This window comes from Labrus bergylta, chromosome 13, assembly GCF_963930695.1.
Source record: "Labrus bergylta chromosome 13, fLabBer1.1, whole genome shotgun sequence".
In the NCBI taxonomy this organism is placed as follows: Eukaryota; Metazoa; Chordata; class Actinopteri; order Labriformes; family Labridae; genus Labrus; species Labrus bergylta.
Window position 1 is genome coordinate 3,861,144 of NC_089207.1, and position 23,250 is coordinate 3,884,393.

The 23,250-nt window shown below is 39.5% G+C and overlaps 1 long non-coding RNA gene across 2 annotated transcripts; it reads right to left on the reverse strand.

The window, feature by feature from the left end:
• Window positions 1-1,291: 1,291 nt before the first annotated feature.
• LOC109994864 (uncharacterized) lies at window positions 1,292-22,886 on the reverse strand. Of its 2 annotated transcripts, none has more exons than XR_010667611.1 (2): window positions 22,618-22,886; window positions 1,292-1,972 (listed from the first exon to the last, which is right to left on the reverse strand). It is a non-coding gene; the product is annotated as an uncharacterized lncRNA (long non-coding RNA). The 2 variants fall into 2 exon arrangements; XR_002278439.3 differs by lacking the exon at window positions 22,618-22,886 and adding an exon at window positions 12,236-17,329.
• Window positions 22,887-23,250: the final 364 nt, after the last annotated feature.

Here is a 23,250-nt window from a genome sequence, read left to right on the forward strand (position 1 = left end):
TTCCTCACACACACATTACATTTACACACACACACACACACACAGTCCGTCTTGCAGGAACATCTTTTATAAAATAAAAGGATATATATCACTACTATAGTCAGGCAAATCTTAAAAAGTAACCACAACTCGGTTGTTAAATAGCCTTCGTATTTTAGATGTCATTTTTCAACATTAGACTTAAAATGCCAGCCACAATGCGTGTAGGGAAGATGTCCTCCAATAACGCATTCAAGTGTTTTCTCTTAAATGTCGTTTGCATAAAAGTCACCTTTGCCAAATGTCTAAAATTCAGCTTATTAATAATTATAGACAACAAATAAATTCAGATTTCATAATTATCATGATATAGGCCCATAAGGCCAAATGGAAAAAGACAGCTGCGGTATAGATCCATTCAGTGGGGCAGCAAATATCACAGGGCCTCAGATTTCCAGAAAAAGCCACCGAACTATGACAAATGTAAATAAAATAATTAAAAAAGGACATAACGTCCTTTTTTAATTTCATGATTTCACTGAGAGCATGGTTCGGTTCACATGACTTTGAACATTTTTGTTTTCTTCTTTGGGTTTTTTTTTATTTTACCGTAAAAAATTTAATAAAAAACAGAGCCCTACCAAAATATGCCACTTTATCCCCAAATCCTGGAGAGAGAAAAAAAAAAGAAACATCTTAATCTTTTATTAGGAAAGTCTGATTTGGGATGATCGTCATCGGATGTCCTGTTACAACAGAGATGTATGCAGCAGGTTCGCACGCAACACTTCTTATTAACGGAGTTTTTCCAACCCTGTTACACAAATACATTTCATTCCTGACATGCGGGGTAAAATAAGTGAACATAAAAAAATAAATCAAAGGTGTTTAGGTAAAGGCACTCATAAATGCACAATAGAATTAAGAGACTCTGGCATAAGAAACGGGTGAATGTATTACAAAATAAGGAATTTTTAAAACTGAGCAACAGTATTATTTTTAAATATATATTTTCTAAGTTATGTTGTATAGTCTTAAATACACTGAGTGTCATCATTGTAATTTGCCGAAAATCTGTCTGCACCACGGCTCACAGTGAACAGGCTGGGCACCACAGCAGCGCTGCAGAGAGGCCACGCAAAGGCCGTCATGTGCGTGACTTCTTATAGCGGGTGAAGGTACTATTTAAAACCATGTAAAGGATTCTGAGTGCAAGCCAAACGAAACATTTTAATAAAAAATAAAAAATAAACATTAAACAGTAAGTTCAGTATGTTGTATTCAAAACACAAAGTCAACAGCAATTCATTTCTTTTCTTTTCTTTATTTCAAGTGTGCAGACATGTAAAGAGGATTGTGTGTAGAAATTAACATTTTTATATCAAGACCGTCTTAGAGGTTACCTAAATCTGTGTGATCAATGTACCTGTAAGCATCCCTGGAGTTCACAGAATGGTTGGATTGCTCTGACTGTGAGTGGTCAGCTTTGCTTCAGCAGCACGATCAATACTGGAGGCTTCAGCTAGAGTCTTAACTCCAATATTTACGTGCTGCTACAGTAAGGCGACCAGCAGATGAGAGGAGAACTCCGCTAAGTTTTTCAGTATCAGAAGAACAATAATGAAGATGGCAGTACTCAGGAGAATGAATTACAAAAGTCTTAGTTAAGTATACAATCTGTGAAAAAAAGGCAACAGGTAAAGCTGTGCAGATGGGACAGCCAGGTTGTGTTTTCAGGCTTTATTGCGGCAGCACAGTATGGCCTGCATCTCAGTGTAACCCACAAACCATTCCGTGCTGCTACAGCATTGCCAGAACTGCATCCATGGGTCCTTCTGCTTCCCGCTCTTCTTATCCTCCTGTTTTTAATTGCACTTTCCTTGTCCTGCAGACTTCTGGTCCAACCAAATGGGCACAGACTTTTATACACTTAAGGTCAGCAGCATCCTGTGCAGACTTCTGTTGGCTCCTGTAGGGCAAAGAGGTTCCCCACCTGAAACACACAGAAAAACAAAATGGAGCTTAGTGTCATTGAAGTCAGATTGTGGAAATTTCAGCATTAGAAGAGCTATATAGGGACAAAAGTATATGGACACCAGAAAGTTACATGTACGCAGTTGTTAAAGATCTCAATGGGGATTACTGTTACTTTGTGAAAACTGTACACCGTATTTTGAAACCTGGCTGCGCAGTTTTGCATCTTTTTAGACAAGGATAGGACGAATGTCTGCAGGCTAAAAAAAAGGTTATTTCATGCAAACTTTGGCGAACCACTTCCTTAATAATGTTTTCAATGTCTGTGCAGGTGAAATCCCAAAAGAGTCTTTCTTACACTACAGCCATGAAACCTGGAGCCAACCAACCTAAGACCAAGGTTGTCCTATGACCAGCCACAGGTTACCAAAGTTACTCTAGAGATTAGCAGGACTTGTGCAGACTACTTTCCGCATTGAGTCATATCCAGCAATTCAGTGGAAATATTAGCATATTGTATGACTCCTTGAACATCATGTTAAGGACTTCATTTGTATGCCCAGTAGCATCAAGTGTAAAATGTGTGTTTTGTCAGAACTACAGAGATGGTGTCATGTCAGAGAGAGATCCTTATCTCAGCCAGTGGTTCCTACAATGACTATTGCAGCTGTATTGTAAAATATGAAACACATTTTAAAAACGGAGGTGCATTCCTGTAAAACATTTTCACTGTGCAGAAAGAAGCCACTATTTTGTTCAGAATTGGCACTAAAACCTTTTAAATAAAGACAAGATACGAAGGCCAAATAAAAGACTGACTCAAAATTTGAAAGAGTGATGAGGTACTTTTTTTGTGTCAACCTTAGTAGCAAGGTGTTGTAGGCCATCCTGGTTAAAGTGGATAACATATCTGAAGGTTAAAACAAAGCTCCTCTTATACAGCTTACTTTTTGAGTAAAGGTGTAAAAATAAAGTTTGTTCTGATAATAGTCCCGTAGGAGATTGGGCCCAATGATTGTGTTGCCACTAGAGGTCTCAATGGACCTGTAATTATGACCCTGGTCTGAAAAGGACCTAATAGCCTCACCCTGGTAATGCCTCACACACATTTCCTTACACTCTTTAACACACAGGCTTACAAAACTGCTCCAAACTTCAGAGCCACTCAGAGCTGAAAAAAATAAAACAAGTCTAAAATAAAAACATGACATAGTCTGAACTATTCGTGCCCATTTTCTTTCCTAGAGAAAATTTTGTCAGGTGGAAAGAAAGCTGCAACCACAAACAATAATTTAAAAAAAATATTTGAAAAAACACATCAACACCTGCACCAGATTAGACGATCAGCTAAAAACCGTATTGCTTCCATAAGTTATGCTGTGGGATAGTTAAACTCAGAAGGTTAAAAAAAGAAAAGCAAAAAGGATATATAAATTTGTGGTTGATTCTTGCATTTAAAAAAAATATACATTTTTTTTTATTGACCTTCAGCTTCAGATGTCAGTGTACCACAAACACCACTCTGTATTCTTAAAATGTTCCCTAGTCTTAATGACATTACCATGCAACAACACAACTGATCCCTTCCTCCCCCCTGAAAAAGCCACAAATTGCTCACAGATAGACAGACTGCACATCTCAAACACCAGATGACTTGAGGTCACAAGTCAATCTTAAACCTTGGTCAGCTTAAGAAAAAATGTTGAGCAGTTACATAAACTGTGCAAATGCAGAAATAAAAATGTAATCAGGTTGTTCTTATGTTGTTATTAACTACCCTTACAGTGCCGTCATAATTACCTATATAATGCACAAATGTTGTTAACTAAAAGCCATCTATTCTACTGTATGGCAAATTTGTCATCGAGAAGATTTGCTTTCTTATTTAAATTTATACAAATAGGACAAGCAATGATAAAAAACGAAATTTTCTGATGCACAACACATTTTAGTAACACTTGTGGTATAGGATGCAACTCATCAATCTCTCTCAAGGCAAAATAATTGTAATTCTGAGTGATGGACATTATACAACAGTTAATATATATTATCTTTACAAATCATGTAGGTAGGTAACACAGGTTCAGCAATATTGTCAAACATCAGACAGTGTCAGTGACAGTGGCCAGAGGGTGTGGGACCACAGAGGACCACTTAGTGCTTTCCACATAGCTTTTTTTTTTTTTAAATTTATGTGCGTTACGGCTCGGCCAAATTTAAACATTCATCATCACTTGTATGCCTCAACAACAACAAAAACTCCTTTATCCATCAGTTTACCAAGTTAACATTAGGTAAAAAAAATATATAATAATAAATATTTTCAGCATTCAATAGGGGATTTAATATCAGACCCCACAAAACTGTACATCAGTGTTGAATATTTATCAGATTTGTGGGGCTTGCATATAGAATAGAATGCCTTTATTGTCATTGTACAAAGAACAAACAACAAATAGGAGTGCTTTTCTTTTTCAAACAGGTGCAAGACAATTGGTAAAAAACAAACATGTCTCCCTGTATTAGCCCCAGGCTAATAAGGTCCACACCCCTTTTCAAAGAACACATCCCCTACAAAATCCACAGTAAACCATAAAAACTAGTGCCAAAGAAAATGTTATGAATAAAAAAATAATGGATAAGTCAGTTTGCTGATCTCTGCTTCTTAAACAAAAAAGTGTAAACATAAAAGTGTACTGATAAGAGAACCGACAAGTAAAGGATTTGAGTTATCACACTAGAAGAATTTATAAAACAGATTAATTTTAAAAATTAAGAAAATATCTAAAAAAAAATATCATCAACATTTATAGCTTCTTGCATCCTTACTTCATAGGTTCACTTGAAGACTACAGCCCTGCTATATTCCCTTTTGCATTGTTTTATATCCAAGGCATGGTGTGTATCTGCAAGATGCAAATTTGGAAAACATGATAAAGGCACAACATACAAATACACTTTCAGTACTAAAATTTAGAAACAAAATTTCAGCTGAATCATTTCCTTATCTTCCCCTAAGTGTACATGCTTAGCATGATCTATGCTGAGGCACAGACAGTATTGTATGAATTACTGTGAAGAAGAAGCAATGGATCAACAACTTTACCTTGTCCATATTAATTATTTACTTAACAAAAAGGCACTAATCAGGTAAGCTATGTATTTTCCTTATAAAGCTGATAATTTCTTTACAAATCCAAGTATTGTTCACATCAATGACTCTAACCTCTCCCTATCTTTCTCCCTCTTCTTTAAGGAAGCATGCCCAGACATGTCACCTTCACTGCTCAGCCTTTTTAACCCGTGCCTACGACGTTTGCTCCCCATACAATGGCCTCAAACAGTCACCTGACCCCAAGGTTGAAGGTCAAGTAACCTCCTTCACCCAAACGGGTGCAGGGATGTGAACATGACAACTCATCACCTCCTCTTCGGTTGTCTGGGCCGGCCTCTGTTGTGTAACACCGTCTTCTGCCGGTATAAGCACAAACTAAAAGGAGATCTACAATAGCATCAGCTGTATGTGTGTGTATGTGTATGTCACATGAAAACTCCCATGCAAATTTAGGTTTCCTATTGTATTAATAAAGCTGGCTTTCAATAACCATCTGTACACAGTAACAAGTATCCTGCAATCCCAGCTGCTAATCTTAAAGCATTACAAGTAGAAAATAATATTAATAAATATGACAAGTTCCATTTTTTTTTTTTTTTTTTTAAATCAACCGCTGACGAATACAATGAAGGTAAGAGTAAGAACACAGATTTTTAGTTTTTCACTTTGGCATCAAGAAACACAAACCTTACACAATAACACACCCACCACTTGAAACATTTAAGCTAAATAAACACCAGGTAATAGGCTAGGCCAAACACTGTTGTCTTCTGTTTGGCTGGACAACACACAGTACAAATAAGTTATGTTCATTGAGGCACAAGTTTATAAGGTGTGATAAAATGTTTCATCAGCTACCAGGGCAGAGTATACACAGCATGGGTTCTCTACAGTAGTAAAAGCAGATATAAAACAAATTACAAAGCAACAACGTGCAATAGCATATCATAACGTAATAGAGCTCCACCACAACTACTTTGAGTGTGAATATAAAAATAAAATTGAAATTGTGAATGGTGAATAGCTAAACATGTCTGTTTCATTGTAGACGAGGGATGATACCTATAATGAACTGCTCAGCTGCACACAAAAAAATAGTTCAGCAATGGGATGTGTTATTTCTAGCTTTTTTACTTGCACACCTAGAAAAAACACATCCATCATTGAAGGCAGGCCGAAGCCCAAGCCATATCTTGTCAAATTAATGACAGAAACATTTGTAAACATGTGGAAACTTGTTCCATGGATCCACAAGGGAATAAACGTATTTCACAGGACAACACTAACAGTGACCTCTGAGTCATTCTTTACAGGTAAACACCACCCCTTTAACTGTCAGGTGTGATTGTGACAGACTGACTCTTCACATTCAGGATACACAATATCCAGAATAATCTTATGATTTCAAACACTGAGGAGGAAACTAAGTTCTGTTCAATAATTAAAAAACACAATGCAACCAACACCTGGAACTGGTTTGGGGAAAGCACAGCAGTCATCTAACATGTAAAGTATATATTATGATTCATTATCCTGTTTTCTATAAGTGAGAACAGCTCTCACAACAGGACAGTTCGTCTGCATAGGTTTAATAATAGATGAGGATGTTTTAACCACAAAATAAAAAATGTGGACGACATTATAAGGTTCCCCATGACAAAGCAGTTTCTATCATACACAAGCAGGTCCACAAAGTGTCTGGTGTAATTTTTAACCTGTACACAATTTCTGTACCTGCCTCTACTGTATATAAAGCGTTTTACCTCAGTATCACACATCTCCAAACCAACTCATTTCTGGCTTCCCCAGTTATTTACTACTTCATATGAACTAATCAAGCTCACACAGAAGACAGACAAGCAATAAACAGGATGCAGACAAAGCAGTACACTGTGATGCAACTCAAAACTTTGACCTGAGGAGACTTGACTAAAAGCATGAAACTTTTTTAAAAGCCTTGTCCTAAGACCATTAAATAGCAAAATCTAAAAACTTAGTAGCACCAGTCTTTCACATGACTATCATAACATCTTTAAGTTGCAGGGAAAACTTTCTAAACCACCAATAAAGCTGAAATTAAAATCCTATTTATTGTTTTCATTGTTGAATGTACATGCACACATTAGCAAAAGAGGGAAAAGAGGAAGCAAAACAAACGTGTTAGAGTTGAATGGCACACCCATAAACTTGTGCACCAATTACACAGACTATATTTGGGTTTCTTTTTCTGTACATACTCCAACTGAAATGCCCTGGCTGAATTCAGAAACTACTATTACTTCAGTAAAGTGTAAAAACAAGGAAAATATTATTTAAAAAAATAAAAAGAGGATTCCCAAGGACTTTCTTGTGTTGTAACACTGTCCAATGATTTTAAATGTTGACCAAAAAAAAAGCTAAAATACCTTAAATGTAGGGAAGGCTCTAGAGTCTGCTTAATTTAATATAAATAAGCATCTAATTAATCTCTCTGGTGATTTTACCACATTCCTGATTAGGCTTGACAAACAAACTGTACAGTCAGAAGCAGAATCTATGTGAGCCACAACAGAAAATCAAAAATAAAACCTGGAATATTACTGTTAAAAATACACAAAATGTGGCATAAAGGGCAGAATTGTATAACTGCTCAAACAAGAAAGTTTCTGTGACACAGTGAGACACTATCTGGTCTTTCTCCACCAAACCACCCAGCCTAGCTCAGAGGGTTAGGTGTTACCTGCTTACTAGGTTAGGGCATCTAAAACACAAACCACCGGCCACCAATATTTAACGTTTACAAAAAAATATTTCCAATCTAACTGCTTACATGTTAACACTGTGAGCTTATCTAGCACCCTCAGGGGGAAAAAAGGCTGGTGCAGCAGAAATAAAAAACCCCATGTGTGTAGCCAGGGGAGCAACACTCTTGCTATGTCAGATCTTAGTGCCAGTGCTGTTGCAGGTTATCATATTACTACCTGAAATCTAATTATCAAGCAGAGAATTCAACCAGCACTTTAACAGCTGACGTATTGTTTCTGAACATGTTGTTCAAGTCCAGGTGCTCCTGTCTCATAACAAAACCATAAAAGAATAAAAGGGAGTAAGTATTTCAGTGGAAAGGATAAAAATGTAAACTTTTGACCTTTTAAAAATCCTAACTAAATTTAAAAACACTGGTTATTAATCACCAAATTGCATCACTTTTCAAAAGTGATGATCTCACTTAGGCAGGCCATAAAATTCAATCCACTTTTTCAGCTTTCCTCAATGAAAACATGGTGAAGTGTATTCAAACTACCACAGCACCTAAGAAGATTAACTGACAAATTCAAAAAAATAAATACTGCAAACTAAATAAACTTTATATGAAACATTTTCATTACTTTGGACAAACAGGTGTAAAGCTGGTGCATTACAGTGATGTGTCATCTGCTGTATGCAAAAACCAAAGCCAATGCAAAACATATGCTTGTAAGAAGGGACCTGGCAATCTAATATTCAGCTCCACTGCCACTATGTTTATCAGCTGAAATTTTATGGACAAGTACATCATCATGCAAATGTATAGAAACTCGTTGTCACATCTAAACTTTCAGTATATTTCACTCTCCACTACGTTTTACGACACTAAAACTTAGATTATATTTTCTTGAGGAACTCACTTATACGCACATAAACAACTTGACAGCCTATATTTATTGCTGTTGAGGCAAATAACTAAAACCAATACCAGCATCTGGAAAATAACCAACTAGAGCCGCAAAAACCTGTTCCCATCACTGCAAATTTGAATACTATAAAGTTTGTGCTGAGTGGTGCAGAAAGAAGGAAGAGAAGGGTGGGGGTTCAATGCAGCCTGGCTATAACACATGTGAGCAAGTACAAGAAGAGAGGCACAGTTTCACCAGGAAATGGGGGTGGGAGCCCATTTTGCCGGAGGGGTCTGAGAAGACAGAATGATGAGTCACACAATGTCATGCTAACAGTCTGAAACAGCACAACGGTGCTCTGCAAAGAGAGTGCAAAGGCAGATACCAGAGAACGGAGGGGAGACTAGACCTGTAGCATTCAAAGGAGATTAACTTTAGACAGAACTAAAATCCAAAACTGTAAAAATACATGAATACTGATTTACAAATGCTTCCTACTGAGTAAGAGTAGTATGCGCAAAATTACTACACCTTCTTCACCTCAGAACATTAACATGATCTAAAAGTAAGAAAACAGTTCATAACAGTTTACATATGACTAAGATGTCTTAGTGATACCTCCTACCCTCTAGAGATTAGATGTAACCAATTCAAACCTGTAGTTTTTTTTAAACAAAAGTCACCGCTCTATGCACATACATCACAGACAATATTGTAAAACTGAGTGAAAAGTTTGCCACTAAAATTACATGAGATCAAAAAGGGATTTAACCACCAATGCTGTGTCAATTCAAACAGCAAGTACCTTTTTTTACCATGTGTATTCCCTTTTACTCATAGATTATGTTAAACACTCACTATCTTAATCCATTTACGATATTAAAAAAATAAATGTATTAAACTATTTTCAGCTATGTTTCAGAATTCACATAGTGGACTGAAAACAGACAATTTTGACTTTTAGCACAAAATAGAGTGTTAGGTGTAGTACAGTTTTGTCTGTATTTTTAGTATATGTAGGCACATACATTACAGTGGAAAATTGTATTTAGAGAAAAAAAAACAATAGAAATGTATTTTATAAAATTAAAATCTGCCATGTTCTACTTTTACACCCACTCCACACTGCAATGTAACCCATACTTTCAAATACACCCTAACCTGATTGTATAGACCTGAGCCTTAACACTCTTTACGGGTTTTACACAGTAGATCACTCTCTTAAGATTAAAACTTACAGTTTAGAATTATTTTTGAGCGTCATATAAGGACATGACAGTTCGCAAATTCAGGAAGTACAGTAACATAAGCTTGGAAGGATATTTGTTCCCTATCAATTTTAAACACACATGGTGATGTAGAAAGAATATTTACACATTCAAGTATTTTTAAAGCTGCAAATATCATAGCTTTGTCACATTTGGAAATTATCATACTATTTATCAGGTTTCCTACACCTCACAAGTTCATCATATGTCACAGTCATGTAATTTCCTCCCTCTTTTGCTGTATAATATGGCTTAGAAAGGGTTTTCCCTCTTTTCATGTAAGTTAGTCTTCCACCAACTAAATGCCCTCCGAGGAAATAAAAAAGATCATACTATGTACAGTTTCATTGGAAAGATGCTGTCCCACTTCTATAGCAAGGGTTCAATATGCATTTGCAGTGAATAAAGCTTTGCCTGTGACTGTCATATTTAGTCCCATTTCCTCTTGGGTTATGCTATTTAATTAAAAAAGTAGAGCAAAAATATTAACCTTGCTGCTGCAGAAAAAAAATGTATGGCAAATAAAATTACTGGAAAAATGCTATTAGTAAGCACACTGTCATTTGTGACGGGCCAAGTGGGGGTTGGGGGGCATTGCAGGGAAAATTCGATGCATACAGTCTTGCCACACATTCATCTGAATCAGAATATTTTCCTTTTAAGATATTTCAACACAGCACTTGACACCTATTTGTTTAAATGAATGCAGCTCTGCAAAAAGATAGGAAGGCCTGGCATTATGTAACACATTAAACCGATCTCTACTTAGAAGGAAGTAGAAGGGGCGGGTTCAGACGCACAATTATATAGAGCCTCTCTTTTCCTCTCCTAGGCTTTATTAGTCATTATGAAGCAGCAAAAGGCAACAGAAAACACCACACAAACAACCTCTCCAGTAATTAACGACTAGGTCCGTTTTTGTCACTCTTTACTAAACCGATTAGACCACGCAGAGGGGTTCCCCCCCCCCTCTTCAATGTACTTGAATTAAAATCAGGGTACATGGCATGCAAAAAGTGGAGCAATGCTCGTAAGGGGCAACAAAAAAAGAGGCAGAAAACAGTAACAGAAAAACCCCTTCCTCATACGACGAGCCCAAAAACCACCAACCACGAACAACACGATTATTTCTACACAACTAATGCATTCAACTTTTTCAAGGAGAATAAAGTTGAATCATCTGAAGTCATGACTGTTGTCACTTGGCTTGAGAGGCAAATGATTTCAAGTTAAAGAAAGATATGCATTTCTATATATAAAAAAAAAAAAAAATAATAAAAGCTGCAAAATGAAGACTGTTATTGACATAGGAGGAGTTAATTATCCTGCAATGGGTGAAGGAGCTACGTTAAATAATAAATAAATATTTTTAAAAAAGGATGCACTGGTAAGGTTAGGACTTCTAACAACCACCTCACCACAACTGCTGTGCACAAAAAAAAAATCGTCATTACTGTTAAGAGCATCACGAACTGTGAGGGTCAAACAGCATATAATAAACTTACCGGCTGTTTTTTTCTTTTTTTTAAGGTTCAAAAGAATCCCCCAAAAAAAACAACATATATGCCTGGATGAAAAAAAAAAAAAAAAAAAAAAAAAAAGTCTGCAATAGATTGACAAGCTCGGTAAATAAAATAAAATAAATGAAAAATGAAGTTACCACAACAGCAGTGTGTCTGTCACGGTCTCTCGTATTGATTTTTATTTTTTTCCCTCCACAGCCAGTATAGAGAGGAGCCGTGTGCATTTGTTGACACTGCCGACTGACTGCTTCTCCTTTTGCACCTCCCGCTCAAAACCAGACGGGGGGAAAAAAAACAATATAATTCAACTCTGATTTGGTTAAAGTATCTCCTTCATGCTTAATAATCTCCCCCTACCAGTCTTCTTCTTTCAAAATACCCCCCCACCCCCCCTCACCGCCTTCCCCTCCCTCCTCCTCCTCCTCCTCCTCCAACTCCCTGCATGAAACAACACGACAGTCTGAGCGCTTTTCTATTCTACGGTTCCAGCGCAGCGAAAAGTCTGAAATCCCTCCTTATTACGTGCAGGTCTAAAGCTAAGCTAACAGGCTAGAAGTAGAAGCTGGCAAAAGCTGGCCCAAATGGCTAACGTCTCTCCCCCCCCCCTCCTCCTCGCCACGGCCGGTCTCTCTCTCTCTGTCTCCTCTTTTTCCACCGTATTCCGCTCCGTGTGGCTCCGCGTACACTACAGTGTCCGGTAAAAAAAAAATGAATTAAAAAATAGTTTGTGGTTTGAATTACCTGTGTTTCCATTGAGAATACAACGAGTCCCCCCTCTCTCTCTCTCTCTCTCTCTATAAAAAAAAGCCGCTGTTTAATGTTGAGCGCTCCGGGTTTTCTCCTCTCTCTCCCTCTCTCTCTCTCTCTCTCTCTCTCTCTCCGTCTTCAGCGTCAGCATCCTCTCTCCGCAGCTGCTGAGGCAATCGCTGCTCACTCGAAAATGGCGCCGAAAGATACACTCCTCATTCAAATTCGATAGAGCCTCCCATTCTCCCTATTGGCTTACTGCGGAGTGGATTCCGCGCCGCTGATTGGTCGCTGAAAATGCACTCTCGAATGATCTCGCAGCCCACGCAGCGTTGAAACAGAGAGACAAATTAACTCTTTAAGCTCCCCTCGTCGACATGTACAGTAACCAACCACAGCAAAAAAAAAAAAAAAAAAACCTATTCGTAAAAACTTGTTCAAACCAGTTTTTTTTTTGTTTTTTTTTATATGAAATGAATGCCACTATTCTGGGGAAACGACTATGAACCATTGGACCAGGCAAGTTTGTATTTATAAGTCACAAGATGTGCCACAGAAGCGTATGATAAAAGCTAAAAAAACCCCCCAAAAAACAGAAGTTTGGAATAAGTCAAAAGTGCAATGAGGTCAACTTAAACACACTGCATTCACACGACCAAAAAAAGTACTTGACATGATAGAAAATGTTAAGTTGCATGTAGCCTATTGATTTGATTTACTGTTATAACAACCATTTGAATGTGTCAAGTGTTTCACCACTCCCCCCCCCCCCCCCCCCCACAAATTGCTCTACAAAGCCTCTCATCATATAAGTAGAAAAAGGTAATTGAAAGTTATAAAGCCTCTGCAAAGGCCATGGTTCTAAGTGAACGGACTAAAAGGCTGAGAAATGCAATTGGCCTCCTGGTTAAAATACACAGTTCTTGACTTAGATGGCCTGGATTAAAACTTAGTCTTTTATTGCACTTTAATCCGCTGATTATTTCTCCAAACAACATTCTGGAAGTGGGAAACATGCAACTAGTGACATTTAGGAAGATAGTGTACTTAAGGTGTTCAGAATTTAGTCTTTTCCCTCCATTTCTATTACTTTTCCAACAACATACATTAGGTAGATATTGTACTATTTTTCTGCACATCATTCATCTGACAGCTTAGGTTACTGGTAACTTTTAACATGAACAAATAATCAGTATCTCATAAAACACAAGAACTGAAAGATTAAAACCTTAGAGCCTTTTGGCCTGTGACCTAATAAAAGCAGATTCTGCTTGGTCCTCCTTGTCATTTCAGACATCTGAGTCATTATTGAATCCACCAGAGGACAACTTACTCGTGCTACTCCGGCACATAAACACCCACACACACAAACACACAAATCTTCCGTCATGTTTTAATTTGCAGAGGCCAACGAGGTCAAATACTTTACCACCACATTAGATAGGCTATCACTTGATCAGTCAGCTTTACCCTATCTTGGCTTAACTAGTGAACGACATAGGACTATATTTTTATTAATCTAATGATGCGTTTTGTGTTTATAAAATAAAATACACAAGGTATTCTTTTGCAGATGCAGTTTTACTTTTCACACTTCAGGTGCCTTTAGGGGATTTGAATGAAGGACCGTATAGTGCAGCGATTTCACATTGCTGTATTTTAAGTTGAGTAAGTAAGTGACTGCCGCCTCCCCCCCCTGCCATCACTTCTGTGTCCTATAAAAATCATGAATTAAGATGTTTCTGTCAGGGTACATAAAACATATTTTTCACTGTTGTCACATAAACACACCATTTCCAGTTTACATGGCGCCTGCAGACTTTTATCAAGCAGATTTCTTTTATACAGCAAATAGTATAAGGAGAGCTTATTGCATAAATGTTGACTTTTTGGTGTATAAGAATTCTGAATTACCCACTTCATGATACTTTTCATAGCATTCTCCATAGAAGTGCATGAATGTCTATTCAAAATGTGTTCCATATTTACTGAATACATCTGCAGTTAGCACAATAGCTCTTGTCTTTGAGTGGCAGGCTCCATCAAAGACAAAAGCCAAATAAAACACGTTTTTGCAGCCGACGATGACAGGAGTGTAACAGCTGGTGTATGCGTATTATTAGGGTTGAAAAGTAAAAAAAAAAAAAAAAAAGGAATCTGTGAGATTACGCCTAAAGGGCCGAAGAGATGCAAACCAAAATTGTTGAAAGATGTCAGGGTACAGAGAGCAATAAAAGCATTCAATTTGAGTCAGTGAGGTAAAAGAGCTGCGCCTCAGTCAGCAGTTATGTTCTCCTTCCACTCTGTCTTAGTTTTGTTTTGCACAGTTTGAATGGGGACATTGCTTTCTTATCTGAAATTGCTATGACATCATATTGCCCTCTCTAATTTTCATAAAGTTTCTCTTTCAGTTGCACTCTCTTTTTTTTTTTGACTGATTTCTTTTCAACACCTTTCAAATGCACTTGGATATCTATAGCTTTAAAAGAAACAAATTCCATAAGTAAATTACATGGCCTAACCACTTCTTCTCAATTTGAGATAAGCTTGCCTACACCACACACACACACACACACTCACACACACACTCACACACACTCACACACACTCACACACACAGGCGGCTGTAGTGTACATACAACGGCCAAAGCAAGGACAGGTTGGGCTCTGCCACAATAACCCTGCTGTTTTCATATCTGCTGTAGCATAGTGTACCTCGGGCAAGATAAACAGAGACAGCCATTTCATCCCAATGCACACATAATAACAATACATAACATTCACCTGCTCTGTCAGTAGTACGCTCCGCCAGGCTGCAACCTGCTATTAGATTAAGGGTGTGCCTAAGTAAAATAAGCAAATATTCTGATGCAACTTTTTTTTTTAAATAAACAGTTAAAGATAACTTGTTGTAAAATTGCTCTAAAACTTAAAGGTTTCCAAACTCCCTCACTAAAAGCAATAACACATCTTTGCATTGCACTTTGCGATAGTACATAATGGTTTTCACTTTGGAGTACAAGAGCAGGCTGGGAGAGAGAGAGAGGGCGCCCATTGTATGTGCATTCTGGTGTAGTGTGGACAATGGGGCGGAGAGGAAAAAAACACACTTGTTTACAGATAAACTGGTTTGGACAGGAAGCCAGTAAGGAGGAGCTCTGTGTTGTTAAACAGGCATGTGGAGAGGCAGGGATGAGCCAGCAAAAACACTATCGTGACCATAGGGAACATCATGATGCGGTGGTGCTGCATGCACATACACACACACACACACATGCACGTATTGCGATGTACAACTGCAACATGTGCAGATCTTGGAGAAATGTTTGCTTTTGTGTTAAGTGTTGTGCAAAGATTGCTTAGTAGCCCAAAATCTGTACAGTGACTGGAAGAGAAAACTGCGGTTTGTTTGGTTTCACTATGTCAAAAATTAACAGGATAAAAAGGCGCCCATGGGCCCCTATTAGCTGTGCCAAACAGTAGCCAAGCTGAGCTGTGGTGAATACTATACAGTTCATCCTGCATTGTGTCACCGTCACATGAGCACACACTGCCTTCCATTAGGGCAGGAGATCCTTATGACTCACGAAAACACAAGTCACATGTCACTACACAAATGAACCATGCTACTCAGGCTGCTCCGTTATCCACGGCAAGCTTTTCAGCGCGCCCAAATGAAATCACATCATAATGCATCTCTTCATTAGGAGGGTCGAGACCGAGTGGAGCTCTCCCTTGTCTTCCTCTAGATGAGCCGAACAAGAGCCGCAGTGTCGTGTGTCGTGGTGTTTGGACACAGCAGGGAACGAAAACCTCGGCCGCAAAAAAAAAAAAAGTTGCCACGCCGGGGCAGTTTTTAGTTCAATGTAATTTGATTTCATGTTCGATGACTTGCGTGCATACTTGGCTGTTACTCTCAGCTGCTTCTCATTCAATGAGGAGTTTTACGGCTTCTTTTTTTTTTTCTCTCTCCCTCTCTCTCTTTTCTCTCATGTGATCGCCTTTCACACCACCACCAGACATGGCTGCATCACATCAAATAGACAGTAGCACAAGCAGCAGCTCACAGCACACTCAGAGAGGTTAAAAGCATGGGGCTTTGAGCAAATCCTTCTATTTAAGTGAAAAAATATCTACAAAAGAGTGAAAGACAACCTTTGAAGACACTCCCAACAAAAAGGTTGGCTGAGGTCAAAGGTCAAATTAAACTAAAGGTGCCTGAAACAAAAAGTTTGTGGCTAAAATGTCAACCTAAGGAACCAGAGAGCATCAGAGTATGAATTGGGTTTACTTTACACAAAATTAGATTTTTCACACATGCACATAACACATCTAAATATCTGAACATTTTAAGAGTTAAGCTGCATGTGTAAGGAACAAACGGGTGAATTTTTTCAACTCGCATTTACCAGACTTTTCCCTGCAAACCTGTTTGTAAACTGTGTCTGCAAAGTCGGAGTAAGTCGGCAATATTCAGGAAAATTCACGACCAGTGGGGAAGCAAGGTGATGTCGTTTATATAACGTGATCCGTGAGCCACCGGTGCAATCTTCATGCTCCTGAAGAAGCTGTTTCATTCTCTTTCTCTACAAGCCAGAATTTTCTTTCCACAAATTTCTTGTTACTAGCCTTTATTTAAAGTGTGATTCTGCATCAGCGCTGTAATGAAGCTCCTCCATCACTACGTCTTTGCACATTCATATTGATTGCGCAATGGCGTGATAATATTGCTGTCCCCGTCTGTGAATTCATATTGCGTTACGGTGTTGCTGAAGCACGATGTGTGGAGAAACATTCACATCCGGGTCGTACGTGCATGTGACAGCAAGGAGGCCGTCATGGTCATTTGAAAAAGGATCATGCGGAAGTGTGCGAGTGAAGCAACAGAAGCGAGGCTAAGATTACAATATTTTTCACAATACTAACAAAAGAGTGGAGCAGGACAAAAAACATGATAAAGCAGTTTTCTTTAGGCCTACATGATTGCATTTTTCAAGCACATACAGTCCATGGTCGTGTGCTGGACCAGGATATAAATATCATCAACTTCCCCCCCGCTCTTCTGCATTGAATTTCCCTGAATATTGCCTGCTGCGTTCACACATCAGCTCAAAATTTGCTAGATAGCTAGCAGAAAAAACCTGGGTAAACTCGGAGTGAAAAACGAGGGCTATTTTGCATTCACACATGCAGCTCAAAATGAAAATGAAAAGGACAGTTTCTGGAGTTTTGTACATGTGCGAAAGAACCACAAGTCATGTCCTGCCTTCTGAGACCCCATCCTCACCTCCCATCTGACAAGGCAAATGTCACGCTTTGAGGACATAAGGCCCACGCTTACACATGAACGATCCTCTGGAAACATGTTTTTCTTTTTCTTAAAAGTTCTGCAGCAAAGTTTTGATTCAGTGCAGTGCTCACGGCTACGCTCAACAACTAGAAAAGCTGCAGTTTACATGCAAGCCAGTAGTTGGCAGCGTGACTTTGTAATGAAAAAATATTTGTGTTGCTGGACGTTGGATTGGGGTTGTTACTCCAAGTGACCCTACACTACAAAGACAGTGCAATTCAAATAAGTGTAGACTGATAGTGAGCAGCACAAGCAGAACTCGGGAGTCCGCCACTGCTGTAGTCGTCCATCTACTCGCACTACGGCTAATGACTGGAAGCGTAGTGCACATGTGCGAAAAAGCACTACTCGTGTATGGCTTTTGTGTGGAACCGTAATATAGGCATGTGCGCAAGGCCATTGTTTCGAGCCATTCAACATTCAACAGTGCCATTTATTTTATTTTTTTTTAATTTTGCATTCTGGGAGGTTTTCAAAACTTCTTTTTTTAAGGCACCCAAAACGCTGTTGTCGGCCATCATTTGAAAAAGTTTTTTAATTCACTTTCAGAATAAAAACACAACAGCTCAAATCAAGTAAAAACCAAAGCTAAGTTATTTCCTTTCATATTCAAACCGAAAAGTAGAAAATCTCCTTATTTCAATTCGTCATCAAGCTGTTTAAATACAGCTAATATTTGTGTGTATTTGGCTTTTTACACCAGAAGACAAATCCCTCTGAAAATACCACAAAACAGCCCAGCAGTCAAAGTGAGCAGCACTCTCACACACAGTATAAGAGACTATAGGCTTACTATATTAATGTGGCCTATTCCCTCGTCTTGGTCTTTAGAGAACACAATGAGCCCCACTGAGAACTCAGACTAGAGAGAGACTCTCCATTGATGTCTCCTCAGCTCCCCTCCCCCTCTCTCTATGAGACATCTGTAGCAGCTGCCCCCTTGTGCTCCTGTCAGCAGGGCACAGAGTGTGTTTTTGCGTGTGTGTCGAGGTGGGGTTAGCGGAGAGGTTAGTGCGGGGCGTGTTGTGACACCTCCCCCTTTGGAGGGGTCCGGGCCGCACACTTGTGGGACATCACATTTATCAATGGCTAATAGTCACTAGCAGGTCACCCTGAAAACACAACAGCCACCTCTGACCTCTTCTAAGCACAAAGGCTGTGAGGTGGTGACACTAGCCCCTGGGGGTGGGGGGGGAGGTTAAAAAGCGCAAACACGCTCACACACACACCTCTTGGTTTAACATCCAAATCAGAAATGTTTCTTGTCTTTTTCTCGAACAAACTTTGCTTTAACTTAATCCCATGACAAAAAGTTTGGCGTAAAAAAAGAAAGAAAAGAGTCCTATGTGAGGGTCCTTGCTAAACGCTGTCACATGCTCGGCCAGCGAGATATTACAGCACAAAAAGCCTTTTCATTTAGTCTCTGTATAATCTTACATTCTCACACATAGCAATCAAATTAAGAGAGTATAATTCATCGAGTAGTCTGAAATGAAATTACAAACAGGGACCAATTAAGGGAAAAAACTGCATCAGAGAGAACGACGGAGGGATAGAAGTATTTAGAAAAGATAAGGCGAGCGGATAAGAGACAAACGATGTTCCACTGTAAGAAAGGCTTTGTGTTGAGACGTGCGTGTGGAAATAGAGAAATAAGAAGTAAAATGTTAAGGCATAGACTGTGAAAGCTGCTGAGACGGGTATACTCTTATTTGATGAGATTGTCAGGAGCGGCTCGATTTACCTCAAACATGTGAATTTTAAACTCAAATAAAAGCTCACAGCATCTATACGGCCCCTCTTCTGAACAAAACATTTCCAAAAGAACCAGATCCCAAGCAATAACCAATAGCCTGGCTCGAATATAACTTGAATAACCTCACAGAGTTGCACCACTGCACCCTGCGCCCGATCACTGGACATTTCAATGCGTCAAACTGAGAAGAGGTGTTTTCTCCTCTAATGAAACGCTCTTTATTTTTACGGACAGATCAAAAATAAACCAACAACACGTTGTTTATGTCTCTTCTTAGTCTTGCAGGTTTTTTTTTCCCTCACTGATTGCCCAATTCCTTTAGTGTATGTTTTTGTCTTTATTGAGGCGGACTGCTGAGAGGGATTACTGAGAAGGCTAAACATAAGCAAGATCTAATCCCGAGCATGCAGGGTTACTGAAAGGCCTTGAAGAATAAGTTTGGATGGCTGACATTAAAGGAGTTATTTTATTTTTTTATAACCAGAAGGTGATTTAGGATATTATCTTCCTCCTTTCTTCATCACTAAATATGGTGACGGTTGTGCCGAGAGAAGAAGCCACGCACTGCATGAGCAACACTGCAGAATTAATAATCTCCATTGAGACATGGAGGGAAAAAAATGTACATTAAGTTCAAAAAATACAAAAACGAGTGTGCTTCTGAATCGATAAACTGCGTGCTAAAACAAATCCAGCCATAGTGAGAGACAGGTGTAATCAACAAAAAAAGGAATACACAGAAAAATCACGAAGACTGTTCAACATCCGGACCGCCAATAGACATTTTGTTATCATTTATTATTGCAGCTGCAGTCTAACTTTTTTTGGCTCTTAAGTTTAAAATTCTCAAAGTTGCTCAAATAACAAAAAAAAAATCTAACAAGGTGCTTCAAAAAAAATAAATGTTTATGCGTTTATTTAGAGATAGGACATTGGATGGAGTCAGAAATTGCGGAGAGAGAGAGAGGGAGAGAGAGAGAGAGAAAGAGGGGGGAATGACGGGCAGGAAGGGAACCACAGGTCGGATTTAAGCCCAGGGCCGCCCGCTTGGAGGGACCATAGCCTCTGAACATGGGGGGCGCGCACTCACTACTAGGACTACCGGGGGCCCCCAGCATGAGATGATATTAATTCTATCTGTTACAAAAATCACACACAGACCTCAAGGGCTCATTTTCTAATCCATAGATGAGCATTAAAAAAGAACATGAAGCAGTTTTCCTCAACTGCACGATTGTTGTTACATCATGCCGTATAAATATCATCATTACGATCACAATAAGTGAGATAAAAATAAAGCAAACACTCATTCACAATATGAGATCCTGAGGTGTCAACTCATTACAGTAAAATCTGAGACTCCATTGTGAGCAGTGTTATTGTGAGAAAGACGTATTGTAAGTTCAGTATGAGTTATACAAGTCGCCTGACCAAATTCAGTCAAATACATAGCTGACTTTGAGGTGACGCTGAAAAATTCTATGTTTCTCTCTACGCCGCAACACAAATATCACAGCATAGTAAATTCATTTTTCTGCAGGGGAGCTGTATTATATTCTTTTGCTTTGTTTTCTGTTTTTGTTTACATAAGGAACTGAGTTGTACAGCTTATGGCTGCTTGCAAGTTCATTGTCTCTTGTTACTTTAAGACAATAGTCACCCCGGATTTTACTAAGACGTAGGTTGAAAAAAATAAATTCTACACAAAGCCCACATCAAGACTTATGCTGGATCATTTCGCCCCACGTTTTTTTCTTAGTTGCACTTTTGCAGGTTCATTCTCATGCCAAATCCTAAAGCATTTTGTAAAAATTATTGTGCTGGAAAATATCATTAAAGACAACTTTGGGGACAGAAGACCATTACGTCTCTCTGTGCTGCTGTAAAGAGACAGTTTACTATTTAACAGAGAAAAATGCGTAGGCCATTTCAAACTAAAACAGCTCCTGCTTAAATACATTAAAGCGTTGATTCTATTGTTATTGAAGCAGCCATTAATCATTTCTACGCACCCTTTCAGATAGGCAAATATTTACAGAGTAGGCTGTTGTCAAGAACACATCAGCTCTTTGAGTGTTTCATAGCTGAGTATTATTAGAACCGAAATAGCAGCAAAGTATTGACAGATCGGCTGCTTTTTTTTTTTTTTTTTTTTGACACTCATATTAGATGAAAGACTACATGCCCATGCATTATCATAACAGTCCCACAGTAAATAGCAGTGTTTAAAAGACAACTATACCGCCCACAATATGACACAGGTTAGAAAACTGGGTATAACCTCTAAAAAAAATCCAGACATTAAGCTCCAAAAACAAGTATTCATTGTCCTGCTTCTGGACTACAAATTGAAAATCCCCAGCGGAAGTCCCGCCCCCTCCCCCCCCCACACCCCCCCGCCACAGTCCTCTGTTGCACCTCGATGATGTAACCACTTTCCAAATATAGCGTGTTGCTGATGGCTACGCGGCGCCCTCATTGGCCGCGGCTCGTTGTCAGTCACCGTGACGTCAGCGCGGTCGTGTTATTATTGTAAACAGCCCGCCTGCTCTCTCCACCGACGCTCTGTGCCGACTACTCCATCCAGTCCTTTGTTCATGCAGCGAAAAACACCGACGCGACAAAGCACCCGGAGCTTCGTCCGCCCCAAACTGCGGACCCCCCCCCCCCCCCCAAAAAAACCCCTCAAAGTAAAGTTTAACACGATGACAACGCGTCGGTTCCATACATTTATCGCCGCTACGTTGCCGTAGTTGATCGCCGGGGATGTTCATGCACCCGGCAGACTGCTCCGTGCTGCTGTATGAATAACAACAATAAACTGAGAGGCTGTCAATGCACGACACTTTGTAGTATCTTCTCTTACACTCACCTCACAGAAAATGGTTTGAAATAAGACGGAATAAAGATAAAAGCGCCGGTTTTTCTTTTTCACATTAACAGCCGTGATACAAAAAAAACAAACCTCGTTATCAATTGCCCCTGAATGTCACACTGTTTATGAAGAGTCGCCTACTTGTCATTTTTGAAAACAACATGCACACCACTATCAAAAAATAAAGGCCTACAACTTATATTTTTTTACCTCATCAATTCGGCAGTGCTGCGTTCAGGGGACTTTACTTTGTGCCCCTGTCTCGCAGAGAATCCTCTCCCCAACGACTTTATTCCGGAAAAGCCACACTTCTATTTCTACAAACAAACTGAACTAGCCGCGAGGTCACACGGCAAAAGTTGAAATGACTCCACTGAATGTTTAATGGCACTTACTCGGTTTGCCCTGGGTTGCGTTCCGGAGTGGCTCGCCTGCATCTCTCTCTCTCTCTCTCTCTCTCTCTCTCTCTCTCTCTCTCTCTCTCTCTCTCTCTCGGCTGCTGCTCCGCCGGCCACCGGTGACACCCTCCTCACCTCGACGTTTTTTTTTTCCTCCATCCAGCCCAAGTTGACAACAAGCTTCCATTCTCCACACCAAGTGCAGTTTCAGCAAAGCTTCAAGGAAGTTGTTTCTTTTGTTCCAGTATTTTTCTGGTTGCGTCAATGTTGCGAAAAGGGGGGGTGTGGGGGGGGGGGGGGGGGGGGAGGAGGCGGAGCGGTGGATACGAGGCAACAGAGAGCGACCGGAGAGAGAGAGAGAGAGAGAGAGAGAGAGAAAACACTCACACACACACACGCACACATCTGAGCGCACTAAAGCCTAGTTCGAACGCCTGGCCATTAAACGCATAGAACCCCCCCCACCACCCCCCCACTCATCCAAATCCGTGCGGAGAGGCGCGGATGCTTTTGCAACAGCCCGGGCTCCGTAACTTGGATAACCTACCAGAACCACACCAGTGTTTCTTTCTTGCTCTCTTTTTGCCCTTTTTACTTAATCGAGGTAGAATATCCAACGCGAGCGCATGA